The 12,326-nt window shown below is 34.2% G+C and overlaps 1 long non-coding RNA gene across 18 annotated transcripts; it reads right to left on the bottom strand.

The window, feature by feature from the left end:
• Positions 1–1,740: 1,740 nt before the first annotated feature.
• Positions 1,741–7,846, bottom strand: LOC112783681 (uncharacterized). Of its 18 annotated transcripts, XR_011878489.1 has the most exons (11): positions 7,484–7,846; positions 7,115–7,161; positions 6,894–7,025; positions 6,645–6,782; positions 6,450–6,494; positions 5,797–5,919; positions 5,555–5,706; positions 4,984–5,040; positions 4,672–4,851; positions 4,309–4,374; positions 3,297–3,505 (listed from the first exon to the last, which is right to left on the bottom strand). It is a non-coding gene; the product is annotated as an uncharacterized lncRNA (long non-coding RNA). The 18 variants fall into 18 exon arrangements; XR_011878495.1 differs by lacking the exons at positions 4,984–5,040; positions 6,450–6,494 and adding an exon at positions 1,741–2,380 and having other exon boundaries at positions 3,433–3,505; XR_011878488.1 differs by lacking the exon at positions 4,984–5,040 and having other exon boundaries at positions 5,555–5,715.
• Between the last annotated feature and the right edge of the window lie 4,480 nt (positions 7,847–12,326).

The raw sequence follows: 12,326 nt of genomic DNA, 5'->3' as shown, positions 1-12,326 counted from the left end.
TTCAAGATTAATTGATAATTGGGTTTGTTCTGTTTAGTTATCCCTTACTAGGTAAGGGAAAGTCAAACAAGTTGGAATGCTGTTTCTATTCACAAGTCCCAATCCGCTTACTTGGAAGGATTGGCGTTAGTGACTAGAGAGCAAACCAATAATAAACCCAATTACAATTTTCCCCTTGAGCACTCCAACTCAAGGGTTCCTTTCAATCAACTCCCCATCAAGTTAGGGAACTACTCGCTCATTGTGAATGTGGAATTCATAACATAGAAAAGGGAATTAAAGGAAGACATGATAAATAAAACCTCAAAGGAATTAATTAAAAATAAAAATAACTCTTGTATTGATAAATTCTAAAATAATCCAACAGTAAGATTGAAATAAATTAAAGGACATGGAAGAGTAAAAGTAAAGAAAATGAACTAGAATGACGAAGTCTTGATGAGGTAACAACTCTTCTCAATATCCCAATGCAAAAAGCAATTAAAAATCCTAAGAACTATGAATGTGTAGAGAGAAAACCTAGAGGAGAGGAAAACTAGATCTGAAAAACTAAAACTATGTGGAATGAATGTTGTTGTTGGTTTCTGCAAATTCCATGGCTCTAGTCTGCTTTTCTGGGCCGAGAACTGGGTCAAAACAGGGCCCAAAATCGCCCACAGCAATTCTGCAGATTATGCAGATCGCGCACGTCACGCGATCGCGTCATTCATGCGAACACGTCATTCCGCGTTTTGCTTCTCCACGCGAGCGCGTCGTCCACGCCTCCACGTCGCTTGTGCTATTCCATCCGCGCGGTTGCGTGAGCCATGCGGCCGCATCAATGCAATTTTCTCTCTTTCGCGCGGTCGCGTGATCCATGCGGCCGCGTCACTTCTCGCTGGTCATCTCCTCAATTTCTTGTGTTCCTTCCATTTTTGCAAGTTTCCTTTCCAATCTCCAACTCATTCGTGCCCTATAAAGCCTGAAACACTTAACACACAGATCACGACATCGAATGGAATAAAGGAGAATTAAAATACATAATCAAAAGTCTCTAGGAAGTAAGTTTTCAATCGTGTAATAATTTTAGGAAGGAAATATAAATGCATGCTGATTATATGAATAAGTGGGTAAAGATCATGATAAAACCACACAATTAAACACAATATAAACCATAAAATAGTGGTTTATCAGTCACATCAAGTAGTAAAACTCACTTAGAGTGAGGTCGATCCCACAGGGATTGATGGATCAAGCAACTTTAGTGGGTGATTAGTTTAGTCAAGCTAACATTGGTGAATTGAGGTGAAATTTGAAGCAACAGAATGTAAATAGCAGTGAATTTAAAGTTGCAGAAAGTAAATGAGCAGAATCTTAAAGAGCAAGAAAGTAAAATAGCTGAAACTTAAATTGCAAGAAAAGTAAATGACTGAAACTTAAAGTGCAAGAAACTTAAATTGCTGAATCTAAATTGCTGGGAATCTTAAATTGCTTGAAGAATAAAAGGGATTTGGGTGCTGGGAATTAAAGAGACAGTAAATCAGAACTCAGAACAAGAAATTTGAAATGCAGGAAAATTAAATTCAGATCACAACAAGCTCAAATGTAAATTAGGAAGGAGGTAGAGAATTTAAATTGCATAGAAAGCAGACTCAGCTCAAGCAAAATGTAAAAGTGCAGAAAAGGATTGCAGAAGAGAGAATTGTAGAGATTGAAAGTGTATAAGCGAAATTGCATTGGAAAGAAAATGAAGCAGAGAAGAAAAGAGAACTTAGATCTGATTTCCAATTCTCAAATTCAAACAGGAAAATTAAAAGAGAGTTCTCTACTCTACTCCTACTCCTACTGCTCCCTAATGGAGCCAGCCTCCTTAATGAAATGAAACTGATGCCTTTTTATAGGCTTTACAAAATAAAAATAAAATTGAAATTGAAAACAAATTACAAATTAAATAAAATTCCTAATCTAGCTTGTTCTTGTGCCTTTGAGTGATGTCCATGGGCTTTGCTTGTTTTGGGGCTTCAATGGGTTGATTTGGATTTGGCTTTGAATGAATATGGATCCGGATTGCCTTGGTTCAAGTTGGTTTGGTGTGTGGGAACCTTCCAGGGGAGCACTCAGTTTGGTAAGGAAACGTAGCGCTATCATGCTTAGTGTCAAGCCTTCGAACTAGGCCTCAGGCCAAAGTAGCGCTCAGTTGGAAATTCCAACGTAGAGCCCCTTGCTTTTTCTTTTGTTCCCCTCTTCGAGCCTTGCTGGCTCCCTTTATGAGTGTCTCGCTTCACTTTTATCTTTGGGGAGGCCCGAAAATGTTAACAAAGTTAACGTAGCGCTCAATTTTTAAACGTTACCTCCTTGGCTTGATGGGCTTCTCTTGCTTGTGTGGTTCCTCATGGTGCCACTACAAAAAAACTTGGTAATTACGGCGGTTTTTTAGAGTTATTACGGCGGTTTGAACCGCCATTATTACCTTGAACGGCGCTCAAGAAAAACTACCATAATTTGAAGCGCCATTTGGTTATTACGGCGGTTTTTGAAAAACCGCCACAATTACCTGGTTAAAACGGCGGTTTTTGAGTTGGGTTAAAACGGCAGTTCAAACCGCCATTATTTCCAGATAAAATGGCATTTTTTTGTTGGTTAAATCGGTGGTTCAAACCGTCATTATTTCCAGGATAAAACGGCAGTTTTTGTTGGTTAAAACGGCATTTATGAACTGCCATTTTTACCTTGGTAGAGTGACTTTTTTGGTTGGTTAAAATGGCGTTTGAAACCACCATTTTTACCAGGTTAAAACGGCATTTTGAACCGCCATTTTTCCCTGACAAGACATTTTTATTGGTTAAAATGGCATTTGAAACTGCCATTTTTACCGAATTAAAATGACATTTCATGTTTAAAATGGCAACTACAAACTGCCCTTTTTACCGGATAAAAGTGACAATTTTTATCGTTTAAAAGACAATTTTTACAGTCTTTTTTATTGCGTTAAACAAATTTTTTTATTAAAATTTTACAATAACAAAAAATCATTGTTCATAAACAAAATATTATATAACTCATAAACAAAGTATTAAACATGATGTATGTTTTTTAGTATTGGAAATAAAAAATAATAATTCATATACAAAGTATCAAATATAACAAGATTTTTTAACTATAAATATACAACTATAACAATTTTTTATATATACACAAGACAACGTTCATTGAAGCCAAGTTTTCATTACATAAATCCTTGTAAAATCTTTGTTCCAAGTTATCAGTAATTTGCCAAGGAAAAATACTAAAAAAAAATTAGTAATGACAATTCAATATTAAAAATAACTAAAAAGAATCAGAACCTAAATTGATTCATCAATATTTGTTTATATATAAGATATCCCACCAAGACTGAAATTAGGTGAGACTGTCCACGAATAAAAAATAATATACGACAAATGTTTCTTTTACCTAAATTGATTCATCCAAACCCTTTCCTTTCAGCTCCTCAACTCTCTCAATGAAGTCCAGCTCATGCTTCAAGCTGTTGCAAAATGGAAGAAACTCAAATCTCAATATCAAAATTTTATAAAAAAATTTACAAAACTCAGGTGCAGTACAAATAAATTTTACATTCTCATCCAATTATATTTTTTTATTTACCTAACTATTCATTTAGATGATTAAAGTTACTGATAAGGTGTAAAAAATTGCCCAATTTATTTAAATATTTTTTTTCAAGAAGAGAACAAAAGTGCAAATGCATTGAACTCAAGAGGTTACTACGAAATCCGTGACTCTGAACCCACTCTGGCATGTTTAAATTCGGTCACAGGAATTAAAGCCTGAACTCTGAAGTGAAGAGCAAACAGGTGTTTGATTTCTCCTTCCATAAAGATTTCATCTTTTAACGTTGTCTTAATGGCCTTGTCTTATTGCTACTCTTGGACTTGAAGGTAGTTACATATGTTTCAGAGAGAAATTTTTAACTAATACTTAGGTTATATCTTTAAGTGCTATCCTGTTACCAAATAAACCTAAAGTATTAAATATCCCAAAAACATGTACTTATATTATAAATATGAACATTTTTTTATATAATTAAAACCAAATGGATTATTTTAAAATCATTTTTCAAGTAAAATATTTAAATATAAATTAATGGTATAATTGATTAATAAAAGCTGTAAATAAATAACACAAATTGTAATTAACTATGTAAAGGAAAAGTTATTGTATGAGAGAAGTTTTTCTTTAAATGTATTTTGTAAGCATACAGTAATTTCTGGCAGTAGAAATACATAGCAGAAAGAAAAATAAAAATAGGAGGGAAATTAAATAACGTACAATGTGTCTTGCCAGTAATAGTAGCATCAAGAAGCAAATTCACATTAGTATCATTTTCCATGACCACTGCCACATAATAAAACCACAAAAATCACTTTTTGAGACACAATATAGATGGAAACAAATACCATTGTTTATGAATGCAAGTCTGCATTTAATATAATTATGCCTTGTGCTGCAATAGCAACTAGAATTTAGTGTCCAAATCATTGTTTAATATTTTCAAATTAACAAAGGCTGCTAGGCCTAAGTTTGTCACACACAAGAAAATTCAAATATTTAAAACATGATTAGATGCCACCCACTCGTGTATTGAAACACAAAAACACGCATAAAATATACATAGTACGGAGAGAAAGGAACCTCAAGTTGGCGCCCTTCCCCAATATCACCATTATAATCTTTTTGTAATACCAACTGCTCTTCATCATCAATAGCAGTATTTGCTCATTGACTGGTTACATCAGGATTTAGAAGGCCATTTAGAACATGAATGAGACAACAAAATATCCCAGAATCAAGTAGAGATTGTTTGTCAATAGGCTGCAGAAAAATGCACACACAAAAACTCCACTTAATGCTTATGAAGAATCAAGGAATTTACAACGATGGAAACACAAAATCTTTCAAAAAAATTTTCAAAAAATCTTTCAAAAAATATTTCAAGAAGCATACTCCAGACACAAGGATTTCAACTGAAGCTAATAAATTTGCTCCTGGACTGATGTCATCCTGCAAAGAATGGTATCACTGTAAATTCACAAAAGGATATGAGCACCTGGTGGCTCGGAGCTAAATGTCATAAATAGCTAAATGTGCAGATCAGCCTATGTGATAATTTAAAAAACTTCTTACAGCCTATGTGCAGATCAGCCTATGTGATTGAAATCTAAATTATTCAAGAGACATACACACACGCACACATGCACGCAAAGATAACTGCCATGGCAAGATAACTGCCATGGCTTTAAGAACAAACGAGACTCTGCTTTCTCTACCCAGCAATAACCCTTTGGCTTAAATTAAGCTAACAAAACTTCTTACAGCTTAGAATTGACAACTCAAGTCAATGGCAGAAAATAGAAAGCTAAGTTAATAAAGGATCTTGGAAATAATCTGATAACCCTTCATACTTCCCACAAAATACCAATTACAGTATCAATTTCAACTATTGTAAGAGACACGAGAATTTCATTTGTTATTCTAAGATTGTTAAAAAGAAAAGTGGCTTTATATGTCTAATTACCTGAAACACAAGTCCAAAACCACCTTCTCCAAGCTTATTTTTGTGTGAAAAGTTATCAGTGGAAGAAGCTATAATTGATAGGTCATATAATGGAACCTCTGGATCTTCCTCTTGTTCTTCCTTGGACTGATCCTTTAATGCTGCATTAGTCTCTACATGATCTTAAGACAAGTTATTAATTAATCTTAATTATAATAATTCAAGAAGTTACTTTATGCTCAAGAAAAGCAGAGAACTCTTACCTTTCAGAGTGGCCCTTTTTCGTCTTTTCCATATCAAACAGAATGCTAAGAGAAGGCCACATAATATGCCAACTGAGACTCCAACTCCAACTCCTATCTTGACCTTGTGTCCATTGTTTGACTCTTACAATGGTTTAATGTCAGCAGAGAACACAAACATTTATTCATGAGACAGTGAAAATTCCAGAAACCATGTGGCATAGTTCAAAATTAAAACCATGGACCTCAGTTTGTATAAAATCAAACACACCCTAGTCCTAACAGTGAGATAATTTATGTTGGGTACAAAGATCTTGCAAAACGTAAGGTAAATAGACATGAGAATATGTATTATATATAACCATAAGTATAAATGTAACTGGATCATAAAGTACACATAGCTCAAATGATATTTCAGAAAAAAACTTTGATTGCAAGATTTGATTAAGAAAAAGTTTAGGAAGCCAACTACAACATAAGCCAACTCAAATATCTAAGCAGTACCAGTAAATTGTAAATTTTAAATTGTAACTACTTATCAAGAGTCAAGTCAACCATTTACTAAAGCACGGAAGCACCTAACTTTCAAAGGAGATAATCAAAGAAGCATTTTATATAATAGAAACAGCAAAGATGTTAGTCCATAAAATTAAAAGCTAAAATTAATGGCATACCTAACTCTAAAGCTGGCACTCTAATGTACAAATCTTGGCCTGCATCTGGTAAAATCCTCAAATCATAAAGATCACTAGACCACAAAGTGATTATGGCATACGTAACATGTATTATACAAGTTTCCCCCGCAACATGTATTTTTACTTGTTGGATTCAATAAAGTGATTATTTAAGTTCATGATGTTAATACTCACCAGATGAATGAAAAGATGATGTCTATTTTCAAGTACTTCTTATTTAAGTAGCTTCCATCTTCTAAATAGTTCCAGATCAATTCTAACCTAGACTATGATGATGATCCTTGTTGCTTGACCCTAATTCACATTACGACCCTAATTCAACCAACCAAAAACAACAAACATTCAAAAAATAACTAAATAAAGCAAATTTTCACAGTAATCATGTCAATTTTATTATTCAATCCCAAACAAACTCAAGAATACCTTGGGTCCCATGGTAACTTTGACAGCATCAGCAACCTTAGTGGCACCCTGAAGAATTGCAGCAGGAGCTCCAACGCCAAAGTTGATGTCTTTGCTCGTATAGTTTCTACTTGAAATAACACTGTAGCGTATCTGTTCCAGCAACACAAACAAAAATGAAGATTGTAATTCGTATAAACGGAAGAAACAAGAATGGAGAAGGAGAGTATAATTGTTCATACAATGCTCCTTGAGGTCAACGAAGTGATGGAGGAGGCTAGCTTGGAAGCTAATCGATACATTGAAACAAAAATTGAGAATCAGAAAATGGATCTAATAATTCAAATATCACAATCAGTTACGAAACTAAAAATCAAATGAAAAATATTAGCAATCAGTTACGAAATATCAGTTACAAACAGAGATCTAATAATCAAATGAAAAATCAGTTGCGAAACTAAAAATCTGCAATTGGGAATATATTAGCAACAAATTCGTCAGCTTTATAGACATGAACCAGATCAAAAAATATGAAGATCTAATTAGAAAAATCCAAATAAGAAGATGAAGTAGATCGAATTAGTAATTAGTGATTCACAAAGAAGAAAAACCAAATCGCAGAAGCACAATCGGAGGCCAGCAACAACGACATCGCTTATGGTGGTGGCAAACTTCAGATCGAGACCAAAGAACCAAGTCGCAAAAGCTCAATCGGAGGCAACAATGACTTCGTTGTGGAGATGAACGGTGACACGATTGTTAAGGTTTCGTATTCTCACTCTCATATGTCAGCATCACTTCACTCACTCTCATCTGCTCTTTTAGTTTTATTAAAAAAAATAATAAAACAAATGGAGAGGGTGGCGGGTACAACAAATGCCAAAATGTAGCGCTTTTAACATAGACATTATGGCATAAGAGAAAAATCTTGAAATAAGGGGATAATACGGCGGTTATATTAAATCGCCTTAATATTAATGCCATTTTAATCATATTTTTTTGTAGTGTGCGCTCTGTTCATTTAATGAACATTACATGCATGCCTTCCTTGCCTAGCCTTGTTTCCTTGGTTCCAAGCTCAATAGTCACGATAAAAGTAAGAAAAGTAACGTGGCGCTCATTGTTAATGAACGCTAGGCTTTCCTTTAAATTTTAAAGTAGCGCTCCGTTACTTTAATGAACGCTAGCGTTCATTCATTTAAGTTCTCATTCCATTCATTTCCAAATAATGCCAATGCATGATGGTATTAATCAATTAAATGCATGCATGCTTTACTTTAATTAATAAAACCAATGTATTAACATTTATTGCATGCATTCTTCTATTGGCTTTAATTAATAATGCATGCATTTCATTCACCTGGCATTAATGATTTAATGTTTCATGCATGCATGCTTGAATTTTAATTAATAAAGCGAATGCATTAACGTTGAAGTTCTTTTGCCAATGCATTTACTTTAATTAATAATGCATTACTTGCATGCTTAAGGCATTAACTAAATGCCACGGCTTCATGGTCATGGGCCACGCTTTTAAAAGCGTGGCCTAAGGCTCCAGAGCGTGCTCAATTTTCAAAGCGTGCCCCAAAATTCTTTTTTTCTCCATTTTAGCTTATTTTGTGCTTTTTTTGCTTTTTTTTTTCTTATTTCCTACAAAGTTTATCAAACCAAAAGATCAAAGAAGTATACCATTTAAGCACAAAAGAATGCAATATTTAAGCACTAATTATCAATTTCTTGTATGAAAAAGCATAGAAAAATATGACATAATGACATGTCATCACAACACCAAACTTAAACCTTGCTTGTCCCCAAGCAAGAAAAGAATCATGCAATAGAGATTGACAATCCAAGGTAAGAAGAATAGCAACTCAATGTTCATGGTAGGCTAGTTTTCTATGCATTCTACAATCACAAAAGAAATATAAATGATTGATGCTTCTATCTAGCTCAATTTATGAAATCTTTTTCTTATATTTCTTCCTTGAAACAAGCTTTTGATTGTCTTATTAGCTTCTCCTTTTGGGTGCTTTGCCCCATGAGTTGATAACAAAGCTACGACTTTAAATGTTTTGTTTTGAAGCATTACCACTTGATACATAAGCACCACAAGCATTTAATTAGAGGACTTCATTAAGCTCATTTGTTTCTTTTCTTGACTCTCTAATCATTGATGCTCAGAGCCTTGAGCTTTGAGGGAGTGCTTTTGCACTTGAGCCTAGCCTTGACTCTAAGTGTTTTGTTTTCAAGCTTTTTGCCTTGATACAGAAACACCACATGTACTTAACAATGGAATTATCATTGGTACTTAGAGCCTTCATCTTTCTCATTCTTTCCATTTTTCTTTTCTTGTCTTAATTGCAATTTCTTTTTCAAGGTTTTCATTATTTCAAAAATTTCATAAAATGTCCTAGATAAAAACTTCAATTAAATACATTCCAATGCAATTGAGCAAAAATTAACCATACTAGCCTTCCAATACTTGTATGCACATGCTAAATTCTTCTTTAATGACCTTGTTTGTTTATGATCATGATACTTTATTACTTTTGAATTCACAAAACTCAAGTTGGTAGTCATAATGTCACAGCAACATGTTGCAAATCAAAATTTAGGCTATGCTTATTCATACACACATGTAAACAGATAAGATAAGGACAATCATGCAATTTAAAGTGCTGGAAACAAATGAGAGGAAAAGGAACTTTACAATCTTGTAATTCATCTTCTCTATTGCTGTCATTTTCCATCTATTCTTCCTTCTTCCCTTGCCAAACTCATAATGCTTGCTCATCCTCAAGCAACAATTAGAACAATGGCTTTGGGGCTAAGATGGATCATTAATGTCTTACACAATGGAGTGTTAGCAGTACATGTGTTTTAAGCAAGCTAAATTAAAGATAACAATCAAGGCACAAGAGACAGAGACATTGTGATTGCAAATATAAGAGAGTGTGCATGATACATGGCATAAAAGATAAGTGGCACACCAAACTTAGTGTGACACTTTCACTTGGGATTGATGCAAGATCTAGTAAGGATTGGAACTAAATTTTGTTGCATAGCAATAGCAAACTTAGAATGCAATCATATGTCAATTTATTTGAATTAAAACTAAGCAAAAGGAACTGTTATATGTTAAATACAGTCACCAAGCCAAGAATCTGTCATGAATAAGGATGTTTTGGTGATGTATTAACAAAAATAGTTAATAAAAGAAAGCATTAAAAACAAGTAAATGACTAAAACAAAGAAAAAACTAAAATTGTCAAACTAAAAAGAAAAATAACACTGCAAAGGGCATTATGATTATGCAGACAAGTGGTGTTGCTGAATAAAGTGCATAGAAAATTAAGTGGCACACCAAACTTAGAATCTTAGTGTGACACTTTCATTTTTGATTTGATGCAATCATCCAGAAGAATTGAAAACAAATTGTTGCAAGGCAACACCAAACTTAGAATGTAATTAGATGCCAATTTATTGAAATTAAACAAATCAGACAAAGAAAGTAAACAAAGCAAAGAAATGTTACCTACAGTTGACATGTTTTTTACTTTGTTCCTCTTCTTCCAGTTTGTTAAGAGGAATGACCTAAAGGAGGGAGAAGATTCAGCTATTATCCCTTGTTTTGGTCTCTCCTCAGCAAGCTTCCTTTTGTAAATGGCTTGATTGAGCTTGCTTGTTGGATCAGGGACAGGATTGGTGCTCTTGTTAGTTGCCTTCACTTCTTGGATGTTAAGAGTTGGTGGTTGTGTGATTGTTGGAGTATTTTCTTCATCAAGAGCCTTTTTAATTGTTCGTTCCATGAGCTCTTCCTCCATTCCTTCTTCATGATTTTCCATTAAATCCTTTGGAGGTGAATTTTCATGTTCCATTGTCACTTCAATCAGCCTCTGTGGATATGGAGTTTTAGGTTCAAATGCCTCCTCCAACTCATTCTTCATTAACATTTTGCTTGACACAGGGGCCTCTTCATCTTCCTTCTCCACTTCTTCCTTTTTATCCACCAATTGATCTTCACCTTCCTTGCTTAGCAATTCTCTGTTTCTTCTTGCTTGCTCCAAACCTCCATTCATCTTATTGTTGAGGATTTCTTGTCTTTTCCAGGATTGTTCTTGTTTTTCAAAAAATTCTCTGGACTTTTGAAGGAGATCCTCTGAAGGTTGAGAGTAATTTTTTGAACATGAACGTGTTGTAGTGAAGTTGTTTTGAGGGTTATGGAGTGAATTTTGTGAGTTGTGGAATGAATTTTGTGGTTGGTGAGATGAGTTGTATGGATCTTAGAGGAAACTGTGTGTTGAGGCATAATCAAGAGATGATGTCTCTTGCTGAGTGTCATATGGAGCACCAGAATTTCCTTCCCAGCCATAGTTAGTGTTAGCATCATAACAGTATGATTTACTTTGTGGCTCTGGGAGGAAATTCCTTTCACTTGATTGTTCACACTCTTTTTGATATGCACCGACACCATGAGAAAAATGACATGAATCATTTGGTGGTTCTGGATCATATCTCATGTGAATTGCTTCATCAACTATCATTTCTTGGTGACATTCCCAGCCACCATTAGAAATTGGTGATGGTGGGTAATATCCCATAAAATTTGTTTGATAATAAGATGAGTTAAACTCCATTTGAATTTTGTAAAATCCAACACCAATAAAAATTGAAATTCATATCTCAGAGAAGAATTTCTTAGTGAGGTAGAAACACAAACACCTTGGTTTCAATTTAAAACAGAGAACAAAAATAAAAAAATGCTTGATCTAGACTTCTCACCCACTTAAACATTGTCGATCTAATCAATCTCCAGTAACGGCGCCAAAAACTTGATGGGTTGGAAATCAGATTCCACACCAAAACTCACCGGCAAGTGTACCGGGTCGCATCAAGTAGTAAAACTCACTTAGAGTGAGGTCGATCCCACAGGGATTGATGGATCATGCAACTTTAGTGGGTGATTAGTTTAGTCAAGCTAACATTGGTGAATTGAGGTGAAATTTAAAGCAACAGAATGTAAATAGCAGTGAATTTAAAGTTGCAGAAAGTAAATGAGCAGAATCTTAAAGAGCAAGAAAGTAAAATAACTGAAACTTAAATTGTAAGAAAAGTAAATGAATGAAACTTAAAGTGCAAGAAAATTAAATTGCTGAATCTAAATTGCTGGGAATCTTAAATTGCTTGAAGAATAAAAGGGATTTGGGTGCTGGGAATTAAAGAAACAGTAAATCAGAACTCAGAACAAGAAATTTGAATTGCAGAAAAATTAAATTCAGATCACAGCAAGCTCAAATGTAAATTAGGAAGGAGGTAGAGAATTTAAATTGCATAGAAAGCAGACTCAGCTCAAGCAAAATGTAAAAGTGCAGAAAAGGAATTGCAGAAGAGAGAATTGTAGAGATTGAAAGTGTATAAGCGAAATTGCATTGGAAAGAAAATGAAGCAGAGAAG

Source organism: Arachis hypogaea, chromosome 20 (genome assembly GCF_003086295.3).
Source record: "Arachis hypogaea cultivar Tifrunner chromosome 20, arahy.Tifrunner.gnm2.J5K5, whole genome shotgun sequence".
Lineage (NCBI taxonomy): Eukaryota > Viridiplantae > Streptophyta > Magnoliopsida > Fabales > Fabaceae > Arachis > Arachis hypogaea.
Note: the sequence above shows the minus strand (reverse complement) of the source record. Positions and strands in the feature narration are given on the sequence as shown.